Source organism: Microtus oregoni, unplaced genomic scaffold (assembly GCF_018167655.1).
Source record: "Microtus oregoni isolate MIOR12 unplaced genomic scaffold, Mior012 000000F_ref0000247, whole genome shotgun sequence".
NCBI classification, from domain to species: domain Eukaryota; kingdom Metazoa; phylum Chordata; class Mammalia; order Rodentia; family Cricetidae; genus Microtus; species Microtus oregoni.
In genome coordinates, this window is record NW_024543059.1 from 37,490,233 (window position 1) to 37,510,403 (window position 20,171).

The window sequence follows — 20,171 nt, forward strand, 5'->3', positions numbered from 1 at the left end:
GAGAGAGAACTGGTGAACTTGCCTAAAGGTGAGATGATCCTTCAGCGTTCCTGATTCATGAAAGAGTCTGGGAGACATTCTGCAGAACACAGAAGAAAGTGAATGAACTGTCTTTGAAATTTTCTGCTTCATGGAAAACTCTGCTGGATACTATGGGCCTGAAGGCCAAAGGTGGATGCTCCAACAGTACAGAAAAACTTTGCGTGACTGTCCAGGCAGCGAGTTGTCTCTGTCATTTCTAGAGTTTTGGAAGTTGCTTATTTCTCGTTTACTTAGGCAATACTATATCTTTCTGGAGTCTTTGATGGACTTGAAGAATAGATATAGTTATCATTTTCCTTTGTTATATTAAAAGATAAAATAGATATAAATATTGTAACTGTAATTCTTGCTTGATAACTGTTTTGTTATATGTAATTTTAATATGTTAACGTGAAAGCCTTTCATTTTTGTTTCAACAGAAAAGGGGAAATGGTATAGGAAGTCCTACTATATTTGTGTTGCTTACATAGGTTGAATAAAGAAACTGCCTTGGAATTTTGATAGGGCTGCATTTTAGGTAAGAGGTAAAACAGAACTGAATGATGGGAAGAAGAGCAGAGTCAGGCAGACACTGTGGTTCTCCTTCCCAATATGGACGCTGGGTAGACTCATGCTGGTAAGTCACAGTAAAGTGGCAAAACACAATAATGGAGATGGGTTAAACTAATATGTGAGAGTTATCCAATAACAGGCAAGATAATGGTCATGCAGTAATTAAATTAATAAAATTTCTTCATTGTTATTTTGAGGTTTAAGCTAGCCAGGTGGCTGGACACAGCCCGATCCTTCATACTACACACGAAAAGTAGAAAAAGACAAGATCTTCTGAGTAATTTGAGAACCTGAGGACATTGGGAGAGGGATGAATGAGAGGGGAGAGGCAGGGACAGGAGAAGAGTAAAATGTAGAGGTCAATAAAAATCAATAAAAATTTTAAAAAGGTCTGTACTCAAGGTGTGGTACCTAGAAGGTGGTTCTCTGCTTATCAGGGCCACCTGGGAAACTCAGGCTGCCCAGTAGAAAGAAATATAGTTTAATCGACCCTGGTGACTCTAAGACAGCTGTTAGAACCATGGGAAACCACATCCACTTGCATGGGGAACAAACATATGACCAGACACATAAAACACAACCGGCCTGGAACGAACCAGAAGCATTCTAAATACATTATGAACTCCTTTCCTTTAGGAAGATGTTGCTGAGAAATCAAATGTTGGGGTTCTCTTCTGGTAAAATTCTGAGTAAAAATACCCACAGTATCTTCCTTTTTGATTTCCTTTCATCCTATTTGGAGACAGAAAGTATCACCCAGAAACTTAGGTATTGTGATTTCTGCTTCTGAGATTTGAGTTCCTATAACCTTTTATCAAAATGATAGAAACCGTTTTAGCATTAACACCTTCAAATTTCGATTCAACACAGCTAAAACCGCCTCCATATCGTAGCTTACTTTTCTCCTATTTCTTTATTTATTTATTTAGGGGACAGGCTCTCACCATTTACCTTGGCTGTCCTGGCACTCACACTGTAGACCAGACAGGCCTCGACCTCACAGAGATCTACCCCTTTTTTTTTTTTGAGTACTGGGATTAAAGACATATTTCACCAATAGAGACCAGACTTTTTCAATTTTTTTAGGATTATTTTAAACGTTTTTATGTTTCTAAAAAAATGGGAATAGGGATGAGAATAACAAACAAGATCTCACCACTGAATATTTCATTGTGACCACACAGCCTTATCATTGAAGTTCAGGAAGTAAACATCTGTATTCCACATAGTTTATTTCAATCTAAACAAAGCTAAGGTTTGTTCTAACTTCCACATTTACTCTGGAGCCCATTCATCTCCTTCAGCATCCAAGAAAATCACACATTCTACATAGCTATGTGAGCTGGCACACAGGGACATCACAGGACACTGGGCTGCAAAGCTGGACCTCTGAGGATGCAGGCGTCCATCCCCACTTTCTCACAGGTCATCATCCTCATCCTGGAGGGAAGACATTTGAGCAACCTCTAAATCATAGGTGCACTGTGCTGCCAAAGCTGGTCCATAACCAGCTCACATGAGGTGGGGCAAGAGCAGGCATGGCAACAAACTCCAACTTAGAATCTCCAGTGAGCTTTTTGGCTTGCGAGAAAAAGGGCTTTTCAAATTTGTCCTTACTTAAGCAGAAATGTCTCTGAACTTAAGATTTTTCTATAAATGGAAGACATGACATTATGCGTTCATTTTCCTCTTGAATAGACATATTGTAGCCACACAACACAATGGGGATATTTTCACTCACATATACCCATTATCTATGCCAATTAGGTTTGTTTTCACAAGTAAATCTTGTTCCCACAGCAAACATTATAATGGAATACTAGGCTTGGTGGCAGTGGCCATCATGCAGGCCCCAAACTTCTCCTGGCCAGCTGTGTCTCACACATCAAACTTGATAGCTCCTCTGTTGATATGGAACACAAGGGTGAACCTCCACACCCAGGGTTACTACATACTTCTTCTCAAAGTTGCCAATCAAGTGACAATTATGAATGTTGTCTTTCTGATGTATCTGTCATCCACCAGGATGAGAGAATGGGACCTGCAGTTCTCCCTGTCCCTGAACTTTGTTTAGACTCCTGGGGATTGAATGAAAGAAGTAATGCCTATAAAGGCAGCAAGCAGATTAATTTCGGAGAGATCATCCACTAGCTTCAGATCTACCTCACAATTCTGCTTTTTCATTTTATTACTTTTCTTTTTTTTCTTTTTTTTAATTTTTTTAATGAGAAAAGGAAGAAAATAAACAAGTTTCCACCTCCTCCCAGCCTCCCATTTCCCTCCCCCTCCTCCCACCCTTCTCTCCCTCCTCCCTTCCTTCTCCCCCACCTCCCACTCCCCTCCCCCTCCCTCTCAAGTCCAAAGAGCAGTCAGGGTTCCCTGCCCTGTGGTAAGTCCTAGGTCCTCCCCCCTCTGTCCATATCTAGGAAGGTGAACATCCAAACTGGCTAGGCTCCCACAAAGCCAGCACATTGCATAGGATCAAAACCCCTTGCCATTGTCCTTGGCGTCTCATCAGCCCTCATTGTTCGCCATGTTCAGAGAGTCCAGTTTTAACCCATGCTTTTTCAGTCACAGTCCAGCTGGCCTTGGTGAGCTCCCAGTAGATCAGCTCCACTGTCTCAATGGGTGGGTGCACCCCTCGTGGTCCCGACATCTTTGCTCATGTTCTCCCTCCTTCTGCTCCTCACTGGGACCTTGGGAGCTCAGTCCAGTGCTCCAGTGTTGGTCTCTGCCTCTATCTCCATCCATCACCAGATGAAGGTTCTATGATGATATGCAAGATATTCGTCAGTATTTCCATAGGCTAGGGTCATTTCTGGTTCCCTATCCTCAGCTGCCCAAGGAACTAACTGGGGACATCGCCTTGGGCTCCTGGGAGCCACTCTAGGTTCAAGTCTCTTGCCAACCCTAAGGTGGCTCCCTTACCTAAGAATTGTGCTTCCGTGCTCCCCTATCCTACCTTCCTTTATCCCAATGTTCCTTTTTCCCCAAGTTTCCGCCCATTCTCCCCTTCTCCCTTTTCTCTCCCCATCTCCCCTTACCCCCTTCCCAACCCACCAACAAAATTCCAATTTACTCCCCGGCAACTTTGTCTACTTCCCATAGCCAAGAGGATAACTATATGTTTTTCCTTTGGTTCATCTTCTTACTTAGCTTCTTTAGGATCACCAATTGTAGACTCCGTGACCCTTATTTATGGCTAGAAAACAATTATGAGTGAGTACATCCCATATTCATCTATTTGGGTCTGGGTTACCTCACTCAGGATAGTGTTTTCTATTTCCATCCATTTGCATGCAAAATTCTAGAAATCATTGTTTTTCACCGCAGCGTAGTACTCTAATGTGTAGATATTCCACACTTTCTTCATCCATTTTCCATTGAGGGGCATCTAGGTTGTTTCCAGGTTCTGGCTATTACAAATAATACTGCTATGAACATGGTTGAACAAATGCTCTTGTCATATGATAGGGCATCTCTTGGGTATATTCCCAGGAGTGGTATTGCTGGGTCCAGGGGTAGGTTGATCCTGAATTTCCTGAGAAAAGAGCAAACTGATTTCCACAGTGGTTGCACAAGTCTGCATTCCCACCAGCAATGCATGAGGGAACCGCTTCCTCCACAGCCTCTCCAGCAAAGGCTATCATTGGAGTTTTTTATTTTAGCCATTCTGACAGGTGTAAGATGATATCTCAAAGTTGTTTTGATTTGCATTTCCCTGATTTCTAAGGAGGTTGAGCATGACCTTAAGTGTCCTTTGGCCATTTGAACTTCCTCTGCTGAGAATTCTCTGTTCAGTTCAGTGCCCCATTCTTTAATTGGGTTAATTAGCATTTTAAAGTCTAGTTTCCTGAGTTCTCTATATATTTTGGAGATCAGACCTTTTTCTGTTGCGGGGTTGGTGAAGATCTTCTCCCAGTCAGTAGGTTGCCTTTTTATCTTGGTGTTTTATTACTTTTCAATAAGCCATTTCATTTATGAAGATCTGGAACTTTCCACATCTTGTATCCAGGATGTTCCAAGAGTTTTCAGAATATTCCTGACTTCATACATCAACCATATGATTAGGAATGTGGTTGAGAAGTGATTCTGTACAAAACAGCAAAAATGACTCAGAAAAGAACTGAAAGTCCAACATACCCTGAGGAAGCAAGGCTTTTTCTCATGAAAGTAAGTGTGGTTTACTATCTGGAAATCTGTTAATAATTCCACGCTGTTAATAGGTTAGGGAGGAAAACTGCATGACCGTCTCTGTGAATGTTGAATGCACACTTTTACGGAACTACACATCATTTCCTAGTAAAAACTGACATGGAATTATGAAAGCTGTCCAACGCAAGGAACACAAAGAAACATCGAAGGGAAGCACTGAATTTAATGGCAGAATTAAAGAGGCCTCCCCAGCGATGACAACTCAAAGTGGCCTGTGAACCTGAGATTGGCCAGGATGAGACTGCATTCCTAGCCTAAGCAATAAGATAAGACAAAGAAACACAAGATTCAAATATTTGAGGGAGAGGAACAAACCTTATGGTTATTTGAGGAGGACAAAACTGATTGGATAAACAACATAGCAAGATAACCTATTAATAGGTTTGTGCCTTTTTGGTTTTTCTTTTTAACTATTTTTATTATGAAGCTCTGGGCACAAGGAAATATGCAGATGTAATGGTGTAAGTGTTTGTTACTCTAACAATTTCCAGAGATAGTCAAGGGTAAAGAGAAGGGATTTACTTTAGTTTCCATTTTAAAGGCTTTTAGTTCTGATTGATTGTGTTCACTGTTTTGTGCCTGTGGTGAGGTAGCCCCTTGTGGTGGCAGCACATGACAAGCCCTTCACCTCACAGTCCAGATATGAGAAAGAAGAGGACAGATTGGGCTCTCAGTGTCTCACTCCAGGGCAGCATGCCTATGGAAATCTTCCCTCTAGTCTCCATTTCTTGTAGGTCCCCCCTACTACCCAAAGCACCATGGGCTGGAGACCCACCCTGTAACACAGGGGCCGGCTGAGGATATTACAGATGCACATTACCATAGCAGCCGATAAGGTCAATTCAGTCTACAGCAAGCTTTTTAACAAACCTGGAAATAATGACAGATGGGAGATGTCAAGGCCAGTGCTGTGGTTTCACCCACCCAAAAATCAGCATGGTAGTGTTGTCAGCAGTGCCTTAGGGAAGGATACAGGGACTACACTGCTCATCTGGAGAGCAGGTTGATATAAAGGTAGTCCAGGCTCTCAACTGACTCTACTGCTTCCTCATCGCCATGTGATCTCCCTCCCAAGAACTCCTGCTACTGATAGGGCCAGAGGATCACGTGATAGGCCAATCATATGGGGTTCAACCAATATAGGTTTTGACCCTCCAAAACCTGCAATTGAACCAAATTTCTTCTTATAAATTATTCAGCCTTGGGTATCTTATCCAACAACATGAAGCAAACTAAGATAGCAAATGTAAAAAAAGTCATGCAACCACTTTGAAAATCAGTGTGGTGGTTTATCAGAAAACTGGGAGTCAACCTACCACAGGATCCAGCAATTCCACTCTTGGAAATATACCCAAGAGATACCCAATCAATGGAAGAATGGATAAAGAAGGTATGGCGCACGCACGCACACACACACACACACATACACACACACACACATACACACACACACACACACACACGAGTATTACTCGGTGGTACAAGAAAATGACACCATGATTTTTCATGCAAATGGATAGAAATAGAAAACACTATCCTGAGTGAGGTAACCCAGACCCAAAAAGATGAATATGGTGTGTACTCACTCATTAGTGGATTCTAGCCAATATCAAAGGACATTGAGCATATAGTTTGCGAGCCTATAAGAGCTAAGTAATAAGGTGAACCCAAAGAAAAACATGTATAGATCCTCTGTTGTAAGGAGCTGAGGGGCTGCAATCCTACAACCCAGCTCTTGACCGCCTGGCTAGCTTATGACCCATAATAACGATACACAAACTGTATGCATATAAACACTGCTTGGCCGATTTTTATTAATGTGTGTAGCACCACTTGCGCATACCAGGAAGATTCTAGCCTATGTCCATCTTGGGTTGGAGCTTCATTGCATCTGCCCTGGAGAGCAGTGGCATGGCATCTGTGCTCACTTCCTCTTCCTCTCAGCATTCTGTTCTGTTTACTCCACCCACCTATGTTCTAACCTATCAGGCCATGCAGTTTATTAATTAACCAATGAAAGCAACACTAAAACAGAAGGAACTACCACACCAGGTTGAGGCCACTGGATATGATGGTGAATTTGAAGTAGGACACAGATCAGGATTCTTAACCTCTTCAACTCTTTCCTATGTGCCTCCAGGCGGGTGTTGGCTCCCAAAACGATGCAGCTTCCTTCTGGAAGTTTCATCCACAGTCATGACCACAGCTCCAGTTCTACTCTTGATATTTCGACCAATCACAAGGGGCTTCTTCAGCATCCAGAACAGTCTTGGTACTGCCTGAACACTGCAATGTTTCTGTTGTTGTCATTAGCTGTGAATGTCTGGGTGCCCAAGTGTCAAAGGGGTGACTCGTATACTATCCACCTGCCTGAAGACACTGGCCTGCCTCCAGAAATGGCTGTGATGTGGTGAGGACCATTGTTCAAGTGGTAGGGCACATTTCTCTTATACACAAAAGGCTGGGTTAGATCCCACACACTGCAAGGACCAGGTAAAGTCCCAGCAGTCAGGAGTTAGAGGCAGGAGCCTCCACCATGCAGTTGAGTGGTATTCAGCCTTCCCAGTTATGTGACCTATGATATACTTCCTCATGCTGTGCCATCCCGGTACTGAAATAATTTCCTTGTAACTTAACAAATGAAAATTTTAAATTTACAAATGAATTATAGTATAAATATCTGTGATTTTAATGGGCATAGGTATGAACCCAGGTAGAGAACCCCAGACATAGTAACTTCAAGGCCAATGTGGAATAAAATGAGAATCTGTCTAAAACCCAAAACCAAACCAAAGATGCTCCCTCCTCTACCCAAAGACAGAGACCTCCCTGTCAGGTAACCTCAGGCCCTCAGACACAAGATAAATGGGGTTATTTTCTCTAGTGCCCTCTGGCTTCACTGCTCTGAGACTCAGACACCTCCCACACCATTGGTTGTGTCCAAGACCCAGATTCTTCTGCTCCTCAGTGACCACAGAATGTCAAGACGGTTGTCCTCTGTAGGGTTGCCTTAAGAGAATGACATGGGGGAAAGATTGGTCAAGGTTTTCCATAAGGCCTAAATGTTATTTCTGTCACTGGTTGCATCACTCCTGACCTCTGCTTGGTGTGCCCAGGGAGTCACTGGGGAACCATGGGGATATATTCCAGCCTGACATTTTCCACTGCATGGTGAACATTCCCGACGATCTAGAGGGAAGAGAGCAGAGATGCCAAACCCTAAGTTCTCCAGGGACACCTGCCCCAGGATTTGGGGGGCAGCTGCTTAGACAAGTCTCCATTCGGGATCTTATTATCTATTACTGTTTCCTTTGCCTTTCCCTGCATACAACACTGAAGGGTGAAGCTACTGGTGGCCTCCAGGAGAACAAGCACCATGCACACAGGATGCCACCTGATCTCCTTCACCATCAGTACTGCCATCAGGAGCTTCACAAAGGCACCTGTGGCCCAACTGCCAATGGGCAAGTGGTTGACATCCACTAGGTATTGACCCATGCCTTCCACCTGTACCTGGAAATTTGGGGCTTAAAGCTGTGTGACACCACACTTGATTAAAGAAGCTGGGATTAAGTGTGAAAAGTTGGAAATTGCTTTTTTATTAATAAACAATATATTTTAAACAATAGTGAACATAAACAATGGATAAACTTGGAAAATTATGGTACTAATAACAAGAATAAATAACATCAAGATAGCAAAACCAAAACCAAATGAACCATAAACTAAAATCTAAAACAAAAATCAAACAAAAATAAAGCTATTTAATATTTATCACTGTATATTGATAGTACCTACTACACAATAGTGAACATAAACAGTGGATAAACTTTAAAAATTATGGTACTAATAACAAGAATAAATAACATCAAAATAGCAAAACCAAAACCAAATGAACCATAAACAAAATTCTGAAACAAAAAGCAAACAAAAATAAAGCCAATTAGCATTTATCACTGCATATTGATAGCACCTACTACACCCACTACAGGCAAGTGCTTGCCTAAGAGACATGCTAGTGAGGTAGTCACAATTTTAATGGTCTCTTCAAGATTCCTGGGTCCGTTCAACATAGGAGGTTCTATGTCATGTTACCCCAAGGCAGAGTCCACTTGCTGGTAAATGTAGTCTTCTGAGAAATTTTTGTCTCAGGATTTCTGTATCTCAAGTATATTTTTGATGCGTTCTTCTCTTCTCAAGAACTGAGTCACAGTCACATGAATCACATTAGATGTGATCACCTGTAGGTGAGCTGGAATTTCCCTCACTGGTGTGTTCACACCTGAAGGCGGTGTCTTTTTATCTTGATCCCAATGTGAAGAACATGTGTAGAAGGTGTTTGTGGCTTACATTGGCTTCCTCAGGTCTCTCAAGTGGTATGATCAAAAAAATAATAATAATAATAATCTAGGCCCAGAAGCAACCATGCTAGGTCACTGGCTAGGCAAAATCAGAACCTATGACACAAGGGTAACCAAAATTGAAGAAGAATATGTGTCCTTAGAATTCAGTATTGCTGTGGATGGGACTCAGCACCTAGTTCTTCCTGGAGATCCTTCTGCTGGTGGCTCTCGTCCTGGGCAGTGGCCTGTTCCAGATGAATTTGTGGAGTTTTAGACCTGGAAGAGAAAAGCAGTTAAGAAAAACAGGCCAATGGGGATCTGCCATGTTAGCTGAAGATGCTTCCTCAATCCACCTCAGCTCTGCTGGATAGTGAATTTAATCTTGTGACTAATGTCATTGTTGGTACTCACACGGAATAAGATCCGAGAGTGATGGGCCTAAAACGTATCTCAGTCTTAAACACAAATTATAATTTCAAATAAACACTGTTGGTGTCCATTCTACTAGAAAGAATAGGGTATTCTTCTATAATTCAGGGATTTCATTTTGTAAACAGCAACAGCATATTGACACTATAGTCAACAGCACATGAGAAATGCATGAGTTGTACATGAGCTATTCATAATTTTATAGATAGCCTTAAACTGCCTGCGTCTTAGGTCCCTGTAAAGGGCGTGAGGCTAGCTCAGTCCTCATGCCCAGAAGGAACCTTGAACATGAACAACATGCAGATAGAGCCTGTCGTGCTAGAGCAGCGTTTCCTGTGATGTGTGCCTGAGAACGTTGTCCCTGTCGGGGCTCTGGGACCAAATAGAAACTGGTCCTTTCCTAAGGACTAGAGCTGGGAATCCGCATCCTGGCTTTGGGATTTGGTTACAGAACACACCCGAGAAGGTTCTGATCTTCCCTACAGCTGAGTATCTGTCTGGGTTCATCCTGGGAAGTCCTTAACCAATTCTATCCAGAGAGCACTTTTCACAGCAAATGGGCAAATGTTATAGAGAGCAGTGTCAAAGGTGGAAATCTCTTATAACATGGGACTTTTCTAAATAAAAACGAGAATTCTACCATGAACTGTGGTGTACAACTTTAAACCCAATATCTTGGAAGCCTGAAACAGGCAGCTCTCTGTGAGTTCAAGGAAAGCCTTGGGAGAACTAAGTGTTCAGAAGGGAGGTATAGAGACTAAATTCTATAGACACACTGAGTATCAAATATAATATATACTGGAGAGAATTTCTTGTTGACTGGACAAGCTCAAATCTCTGAGGTCTTCTGTTTCCTGCTCTAGCTTGTAGCCTAAAAATGGACAGAATTGATATTAATCCCAAATCCATGGGCCCCACTTGGCTCTACCTCCTCTCCCCAGTCTGGCTCCTACCTCATCTGAGAGACCTGAAAGTGATGCTGCAGCTTTTGGACCAAGTGCTTTTCCTGTATGACCATTTCCCTCTGCTTCTGCAGGAACTGAAAGCTTTCTTCCAATCTCTTAAGCTCCTGTTGATGAGAAAATTGTGTTCTTTCATGGGGGTTATAGACAGTCATACATATCTAAGCACAAGGAACGGATCCCAATAACTTGTTAGTCAGCTAGGCTTGCTAAACAAAAGCATCTGGGGAAGCAAGAACCCCAGGTTTCTGGTACAGACTGATAGAAACACAGTGGTCTCCACGTGAAAATTCACATGTTTGATGCACCCCAAAACCTATATCCTTACACTACTACACACACATGCGCGTGCACATACACACACATGAAAAAACACACGCGTGCACTCACACTCAAACCCACAAAGAGCAAGTGTTAAAGAGAAATATGAAAAAAGGGAGGTCGTAGAAAAACACATCACGGTCAATGAACAGTTGAGTTTAGAATAACTATAGCAGTTCTTTCAGAAAAGTCTCACAACTCAGCCATAATTCCTTGGGGACTAAAATTATTGTGAGAAAAGTGAATTTCTTAGACTATATTGATGTGATTACAGAAATTCTTCTGCTATAGGACCAAATCTCCCACCTTCCACCACCAGCTTGTCCAAAGCCCCGAGATGATCATCCACTCAACCACACATTTTAGTCTGGAAGGGAGAACAGTCCAGCACAACTCTCAGAAAACAGAGCTGACAAGCTGCTGTTCAGGCTTCTGTCACTGTGAACCAAGAATTCAGGGAAGCAAAGAGAACACATTGGGATGCAGGCAGAAAAGAGAAGCCAACAGGCCACGCCAATCCATGAGTATGAGAAGCCCTCTGTTGGCCCTGGCACAGGGATCTCCACCTTGTTAACTGCTTCCCACCTGCGATAGGACATGATCCCTGCCAAACAAAAAAGCTGCAGGACCAAGAACTCACTCACTCTAAGCTCTGTGCCTAGAAGGTTACCCAACATAAATACAAGTACGTGTGTGATATGTTATTGACCCATCTCCTTCACTAAATCACAGCTTCTTCGAGCAGAGCAGAAAGGAAGGCTTGTCTGTATTTCAGATCTCCATAAGACAAAAGCTTCCCAGAAGTCCTTGTGCATGGACACTGAAGGGAATGTTTGGAATATATGAGGTCCGTGGCTGGAAGGGAGTATGGGTGAGTAAGCTGATGTGTTAAACACTGGTAGTTGGATGGGTAGAGAGGCAGTCAAATGGGCAAATAGTACCAGAGCTTAGCCTGACTTGTTGCTGGCCCCTACCTGTTGTTGCTGGATTTTGAGGTAACTGATCTCTTCGTCTTGGTCATTAAGGATCAATTTCAAATCCTCCAGGTGGTACTTCAGCACGGTCCAATCATTCTGCAGTTTCTTTCCCTCCTGCCTCAGCTCGTCCAACTTCTTCTTTAGCTGAGTCCTTTCCATCAGTAGTCGGCTGTGCAGATCCCTGCAGACAAACTCTGCATAGTAAGGCCCTGCAGGCCTCCTCCTGCTACCCCTGATTTCTGGGAAACGGCACCCCAAAAGACCTCATGATTCCTCGAATAGGTAGCTAAGAGTTTGATATAGTCATGACACCTACACTCCGGAACCCAAATGGGAGAACAGGTAATGCCAGAAATTATCAAACTACTATTGAAAACTCCAGCACATAAAAGGATCCATGTCCCTTCAGTAGAAGGAGTAGTTCCCCAGCTGGCCTAACTGTCTATGGTAATGGGGAAACATCAGCATGTAGTGGACAAACACAATCAAAGTGAGGACAAGTTACCCAAGGTGAGTATAATCTATCTACAGATTCAACAGCCCCAGACCTGTAAAGAATGGGCCTGAGCTCCAGAAGTTCAAGGCTGCCTGACATTCCCCTGAGATTGTAAATACCTTTGCTATCTACAGGCTCTTGAGGCCCTAGGACAAGGTGGCAGGGGCTAACAGTCTCTTTCACACTTAGCAAAACTGAGTCCAAGAGATACAAGTTTAAGAGTTGCTTACAAAGAAGCAAAAAGGCTCAAACCAGAGTTGAAGTCACTCCATCCAGAGAAAAAGGAAGTCAGAGATGGCCATTCCACGAGTTTTGTTATCCATGTCCTGATGGACACTTACCGATAGAAGACTGTCTCCTTGCTCAGCAACTTGAAATTATCTAAGGTCTCGGTGTTTTCACTCTCAAAATTGTTTAGCTCCATCATGATCTGTTTGTGATCCATCTTTACCTTCTCATACAAAGCATTTGGCTTGTGGTTCTTGTAGGGACTAGAAAATGGGAGAAAAGACCCCATGAACATAGGCTTCAGTGATCACGGGAACTGAAGTTATATCCTGATCTACCATAGCACAACAGATGCAAGATTCTGGTGCATGTGTAGTGGAACCTCCTGGTGCTTTTAAACTTGTTGTTCTGTTCCCAGCACAGCTGAGGCTAAACTTGAGAAGGAAGCTGCACTGATTAAATGAGCTCACTCAGTACGACTAGATTGTAAGTCTAGTCCTCTATGCTACCAGGAGTCTCTGTCACATGTCTCCGTTCACCAGACATTGCAATGACATCTCTCCTGTTTCACAACACTGATTCTGGGTCCTGGTTGACAATCAGTGAACAGTTAGAGCACATCATTATAGTTTGGATTCTTAAGAGAAGGAAGTGATATAAACTCCCCTAGAGATTCCTAGGTGCCACCAAGGTGAGCATGTAGGACACAAGCAGTCTTGCTTTAAGTGGGGCTTCCAGAGCTCAGCACTGGAAACTTCTGCAAAGAGGGAGAAGGATATCATGAGAAACCACAGCAGATCACTGGCCACCAGAGGTCAAAAACACACAAATCTCCAAATGTGTGTGTTCACACATATCCATATGAGAGAGTAAGAGAAAGAGAGAATAAAGAGAGCTAGAGAGAGAGAGAGAGAGAGAGAGACAGAGATAGACAGAGAGAGAGAAAGCATCATATATATATACATACATATATACATATATATATGTGTGTATATATATATATATATATATATATATATATATTATATACAGAGATCTACGGTATAATGGAGGTCTGCACAAAACTAGAGAGTACCTGTGATGAGACCCAGCTCTTCCAGGTATACACTGAGATGTCCCAAGTCAAACCAGGCCCCTCCAGCTGCTACCATGGGCATCTAGCACACAATCACATGCTAGGAAAGTAGAACCTCCCCACACAATAACAGCAGGTAGTAGTAGCTCATGCAAGCCACCGCCTGTCAGGTCCTTTCCAAATGCATGCTAGGAACTTCACATTACCTGCCTCAATCCCTGATTTTTTGGCTGAGACCAGAAGCCCTGGTTTTCATTAGGAGAGAACAGAAAAGGTAGAGGCCACACCTCATGGTCACTGTAATTCAAAGTCTTCCTGTCCCCTGAGAAGAATTTAGGACATGAGGTTTGGCCCAGTCGACTACAATCCAAGAGTTCAAAGGCAGAAGGTGAGGTTGACATTGCCTACAGCTCCACGAAGTTTGAAACAATGCATACCTATTGTCCACGGCTCCTTCAGTGAGGATCATCAGCCGGTCTTTCAGGTCATTTCTTTCCCTGGTCATCAGTTGCAGCTGTGTGGTCAGCCTCTCCTCTTCCTTCTTTATCTGCTTCTTACTCAGGAGCATTGGATGGGATGCTGGCTCTGTAGAGGTTTCTGTGTATAGGTATAAAACAAGTGAAACTGCAAAAGTGAAAAGTCAAAAGGCATAGGAGATTGACAGACCATCCTGAGTCCCAAACAGATTTGTGTCTGGAACCCAGTGACAAACAAAACATACTAGGCCAGGTTGACAGGCCCATGTGTGGTTCTCAAATCTCCCATCACTCTAGAGATGTGGCTCTGTAAGCATCTACAGTTTTTCTCGACCTTCCTATAATTCTTCAAGTGACTACAGAGACCACCTCTTCAGGAATATTCACAGAAGAACAGGATGCAGCATGGTCCAGAGCCATGCTGTGATTTAGAAGCCATGAGAAAAATGGCAGAGTGGACAAGCAGTCAGGTGTTATGAGGAGGCTAGGTCTCATTGCTGGTTACTCATGGCCCATGCTGTGGATTGGAAAGTCAGGCAGGGCTCCATCATGGTCAAGAGACTCACCCAGTCACCCATTGACAGCCCAGATCATTGAAGCTGACACTCAGTAGCCATTCTCTGCCCTGGTCCCATAACTCTGACAGAAGTTTGGTCACCCTGTGATCTAACTGCCATCCTCAACTTCTGAATCAGAACCCTAAGGGGGTCACTGTCAGGGAAAGGAGGTCAGAGGAATTCTGCAAAGCAGACTGCTGAACACTCTGAGGATGAAAGGTCTTGGCCAGGAGCACATTTGTCTCCAAGGGAACAGTGTTAGACAGACAGTGAACCTAAAGGCAACTACTACAGGTGTAGTGTAGTGATGTCTGACCAAAGATGGGGACACATTAGTCCCTCCCTGCCCCTTGCTGGTCTCTCTTTGTCCCAACATTACACCCCAAACCACAGTAAAGGTAAGAGCTAAGTGGTGGTTCCAGCACAACAGCCTTTGCTTTCTCAGTCACTGGTTCACAAAATGGACAAGCTAATATTCTGGAATCTTTGACTTTTGGGAAGTATGATAATCAGGGATGTCCATTTTATTCTCTGAGGCTCCAGTTTTTCCGCTCCATTACTGGGGAGCCCACCTCACGTGCACCTGCTTTGGCAATCTCCCCATTTCCTGCCCATGACTCACTGGGTCTTTGCCAGAAGTGAATGGCAGCTTTCTTCTGCCTCTCTCTGGTCTCTGGAACTTCTCCATTCTGTCTCCCAAATACGCGACGCCTCAGTCTTGAGAACATGACTGGTGCTCTACCTCTAGGGTTGAGGAATGTCCTAATGGCAGTTGGTGTTGCTACAACAAGGTGACATCACGGGATTCCAAGAGATCTCCAGGATACAATGGAATGTCCAGAGATGAGACCGCTGATGTCATGGCTAACTGCTTTTGCCAACCTGCTAAGTAGCTTTCCAGTACTGACCAGAAGACAAGCTTACCTTTCTAGGAGCCTCTCTGGGAACACAAAGGAAACCAATCAGCACCTCCCCTTCTAAACCTGGTGTTTCCTTGGCTTGACTGAAAGACTCATAACCTTTCCCATGTTGAGAACTAACCTAATATTTCAAAAGTTTGCTGAGGTATGACTCATTCCTTCTCAAAGTCCATCAATATGAGGAATTAAATATTCATGAGAAACAACTTTAAGATGAACATAAATGAGGAAAGGTCACCTTCCTCAAGACAGTGTTAGAAAGCACATTAAGGAAGAATCTACAGGCTGGTTAAAGTTTGAGCCTTGAGAGAAGGGTACAGTCATGGAAGCCACGTGCTTAACTTTAGGAAATTGCCCCTGGATTACTAATCACATAAAGAAAGAACCCATCAGGGTTTTGGCAAAAGTGTGATGATCGATTGGCACAGGAATCTAACATAGTGGGTTCACCAGGAGAAAAAGCCCACAGACTGAGTCTTGTGTTCTCCACTCTTCTCCAAAGAGAAAAAGGCAGGATAGTTGCAGGCCTTGGTGAGTTACAATGAAATTCTGGATAGCAGGAAAATGAAGTCAACAGATGTAGACATACCTCAGCTGCAGAGTGGCTGAATAGCATGTAGCAAGTCCTGGTTCAATAACCACTGCTGTCCGCACCGGCCTTGGTGGCCTCAGATGTAATTTTAGCACCTGTGATGTAGAAGCAGGATAACATAAGTTCAAGGTGAACCTGCAAAGCCAGTGTGAGGACAGCTTGGGCGATATGAAACCCTGTCTCAACAAATCAAACACTAATCTACCCTACCTCCAAGGCCTCACCTAACAATCCTTCCTTTCTGTATTGGTATTTCAGATGGACTTTATGTGACCCATAGTCTCTATTTTACCACCCAAGCATAGCATCCTGAGTGTTGGATTTGCAAGAGAGTACTGATCCCCTGGAAGTCAGCTCCTTTGCAGTATTCCTGAGTTTTAGTCAGAGAGGTAAGAGCAAGCTTCTCACTGTACCCAGATAGGAAATTGAGGCCTCAATAGATTCATGCTTTCTAAAGTGTAACACATGCCTTCTAACACATGGATGGCCCAGAGATGTTGTTATATCCTGGCCTGGGGCTAAGTCCCGGGTGGTTCCTGGTTGAGTCCAGCCCTACCTGCCCCATGGTATAGCTCATAGCTGTGGCTGTGTGGTGGCCCAGGTACACCCCAAGTCTTCCTGTGTCCATGATGCACTTATTACCTCTCATACACTTCCCCAAAACACATCCATTTTTTCTATTGTGAATTTTCTAAGCCATCCATCTATTATTGGAGAACAAGTTTGTGGCAAAAGGACAGCCCAGAAAATTCAATAAAGAAACAGAAATGAATGTTTCAGGGCTCGTTTACATCACTGATGCATCTGCTCATCTTAGACAGGCATTGTCATTGAGGAAGAGCACACCAGGAGCATGCCAATGATATTGGAAAAATACACTGAAGTCTAATAGTGAGGCACATTCATCTTCCCATCTTTCTCCCTTGACTCATTTTCCCCATCTGCACTTGTTATACTCCTTCTCCTTAATTGTGTTTCTGATTTATCACCTGGCTATTTTTTTTTGTTGTTTTAAAGAGAGGTGATCAGGTAGTCCAGGCTGACTTCCAATTTGCAACTAAGGACAACTTGAGCTACTGTTCCTCCTGCCTCCACCTCCTTAGTGCTGGCATTCTGGGTGCTGGGAACCAAAACCAGAACCTCATCACACTAGGCAAGGACTGTACCAACTAAGGCACATCTTTAGACACTCACTGGTCATGCACTAGTGTCCAGGAACATGTCTTCCATGACATTCATTTATGTAGTGATTTCAGAGTGAACTTGTTGATTTGCAATATTGTAAATGCATATACAATACTATATAATATTTTAGAACAAGCTATTATGATTTATATTTGTTAAGCCACTTATGAGCTAAAGGCTTTGTCTGCTGGCGGTTCCTCTGTGTGCTGTGATTACCATTAATGAACAGAGAAATTGCCTTGGCAGAGTGTAGGGCAGAACTTGGATAGGCTGGGAAGACAGAAGTAAATGCTGGGAAGAAGAAAGCAGAGTCAGCGAGATGCCATGGAATTGTCAGAGTCAGCCATGCCAAATATTTGCTGGTAAGCCATTGGCATGTGATGATATACAGATTAATAGAAATGGGTTAAATTAAGATGTACAAGTTTGCCAATAAGAAACTAGAGCTAATGGGCCAAGCAGTCTTTTAATCAATAGAGTTTCTTGTGGTTATTTTTGTGCTAAGCTAGCCAGGCGGCCAACATGAACAAGCAGGCACTTCTCCTACACAGAGATTCTGGCAACATCAGAAGGTGTGGCCTAACTAGGGGAAGTGTATCTTTGAGGGAATGTGTTTGGTGCCTGGGTCTTGTCCTTGGCAACTTCTCTCTCTCTTTCTCTCTCTCTCCCACTCCCTCCTTCCCTCCCTCCCTTCTTTTGCTTCCTGTCTTTGGTGAGCAGATCACTTCTATTTCACTGTGATAAAATTCCTTCTTACAAGATGAGAGACATGGGCCCATCTTGTCAAGGCCAGCAATCTCCAAAGCTATAAGTTGAAATTATTCCTGCTTCTTTAAGTGGTTTTCTTGGGGAATCCTACTACAGTAATAAAATGTCAAACCAACTAACATAACTGTAGTGAAGATTCATCAAAATCTTCATTTTGAATGCCCAATAATAAACTCCATAGGACAAGAAAGTATGTGGGGAGTCCTCCTGCAGTTCAGGACACTGGAGGGTTATAGAGACTAAATTGATTTTCCATTTATGAAGCCATGACAGGGCCTGCTTTGTTTTGTTTCTTAGTTTCTTGTTTCTGGTCAAATGAATATATTTGAATGCCTAGTGACCCATGGAGAATATGTCATTGTCCTTTTTAGTCTGGGCAGAGTGCTAGGATTCCTCAATCCACAATGCTGAGTGAACCATCTGGCCAGCTCTGTCTCCAAAGGAATATAACTATATATGATAAAGAAAATATACAGCAAGCCAATCCATAACATCCAAGTAAATGGAGACAAAATCCCAGCGATCACAATGAAGTCAGAAATAAGACAAAGTTGTCCACTCCCTCCCTATCTATTCAATATAGTTATTGAGGTCCTACCTACAGCAATAAGACACCAAAAGGAGATAAAGGGAAAACAATTCAGAAAAGAAAAGGTAAAATCTCACTGTGTGCTGATGATATAATCGTTTACATAAGTGACCCCAAAAATTCTACCAAAGAACTTCTCCAACTCACAAACATTTTCAGTAACATAAAAGAAAAGAAAATTAACATAAATCAGTAGCCGTTCTGTACACAGATGATAAATGGGCTAAGAAAGATATCAGAGAAACATCACCATTTATAATAGCTACAAATAGCATAAAATATCTTGGAGTAACTCTACCCAAACAAGAGGAAGGTTAGTATGACGAGGACTTTAAATCATTGAAAAAAGAAATTGAGGAAGATACCAGAAAGTGGAAAGATCTCCCATGTTCTTGGGTAGCTAAAATTAACAGAGTAAAATGGCAGTCTTACCCAATGCAAGATTCAATGCAATGCCCATCAAAATCCCACCAAAATTCTTCACAGACCTTGAAAAAAAACTCAGGATAGCCAAAAGAATTCTGTACAATAGAAAAAACTTCCAGAGGCATCAAATCCCATAAAGTAGAGACTTGAAACTCTACTATAGAGCGTCAGTATTGAAAACAGCCTGGTATTGGGTTAAAAACAGACAGGAGGTACAATGGAACCAAATCAAAGCCCTGATATTAAACCTTCGAAAACTTGATTTTTGACAAAGAAATAAAAAAAATCAAATGGAATAAAGAAAGAATATTTAAGAAATGATGCTCACATAACTGAATATCAACATATAGAAGAATAAAGATTGATCCATATCTACCACCATGCTAAAAATTCAAGTCAAATTAAATCAAATACCTCAGCATAAAGCCAGTCACACAGAACGTCATAGAAGAGAAATTGAGAAGTATACTTGAATGCACTAGCACAGAAGACCACTTCCTATTAATGAAATTACTAGCACAGACATTGAGAGAAATAATTATTAATTGGGAACTCCTGAAAATAAAAAGTTTATGTAAAGCAAAGGACACATTCAACAAGACAAAATGACAGCCTACAGTCTGGGAAAAGATCTTCACCAACCCCACATCAGACAGAGGTCTGATCTCCAAAATATACAATGAACTCAAAAAACTGGTCATCAAAAGAACAAATAATCCAATAAAAAATGGGGTACAGACCTAAACAGTGAACTCTCATCAGAGGAATTTAAAATGATGAAAGACAACGAAATGTTCCACATCTTTATTCATCAGATAAATGAAAATCAAAACAACACTGAAATTCTATCTGACTCCATGAGAATGGCCATCAAAAATATTGATGACAACCTACGCTGGAGATATTGTGGGGGTAAAGAGAGCACTCCTGCATTGCTGGTGGAAGTGCAAGCTAGTACAGCCTCTTTGGATGTCAGAATGTTGTTTTCTTAGAAAATTAGAAAAGAACATTCTTGAAG

At 42.5% G+C, this 20,171-nt stretch overlaps 1 pseudogene; it reads right to left on the bottom strand.

The window, feature by feature from the left end:
• Positions 1-2,013: 2,013 nt before the first annotated feature.
• LOC121461014 lies at positions 2,014-8,307 on the bottom strand (annotated as a pseudogene).
• Positions 8,308-20,171: the final 11,864 nt, after the last annotated feature.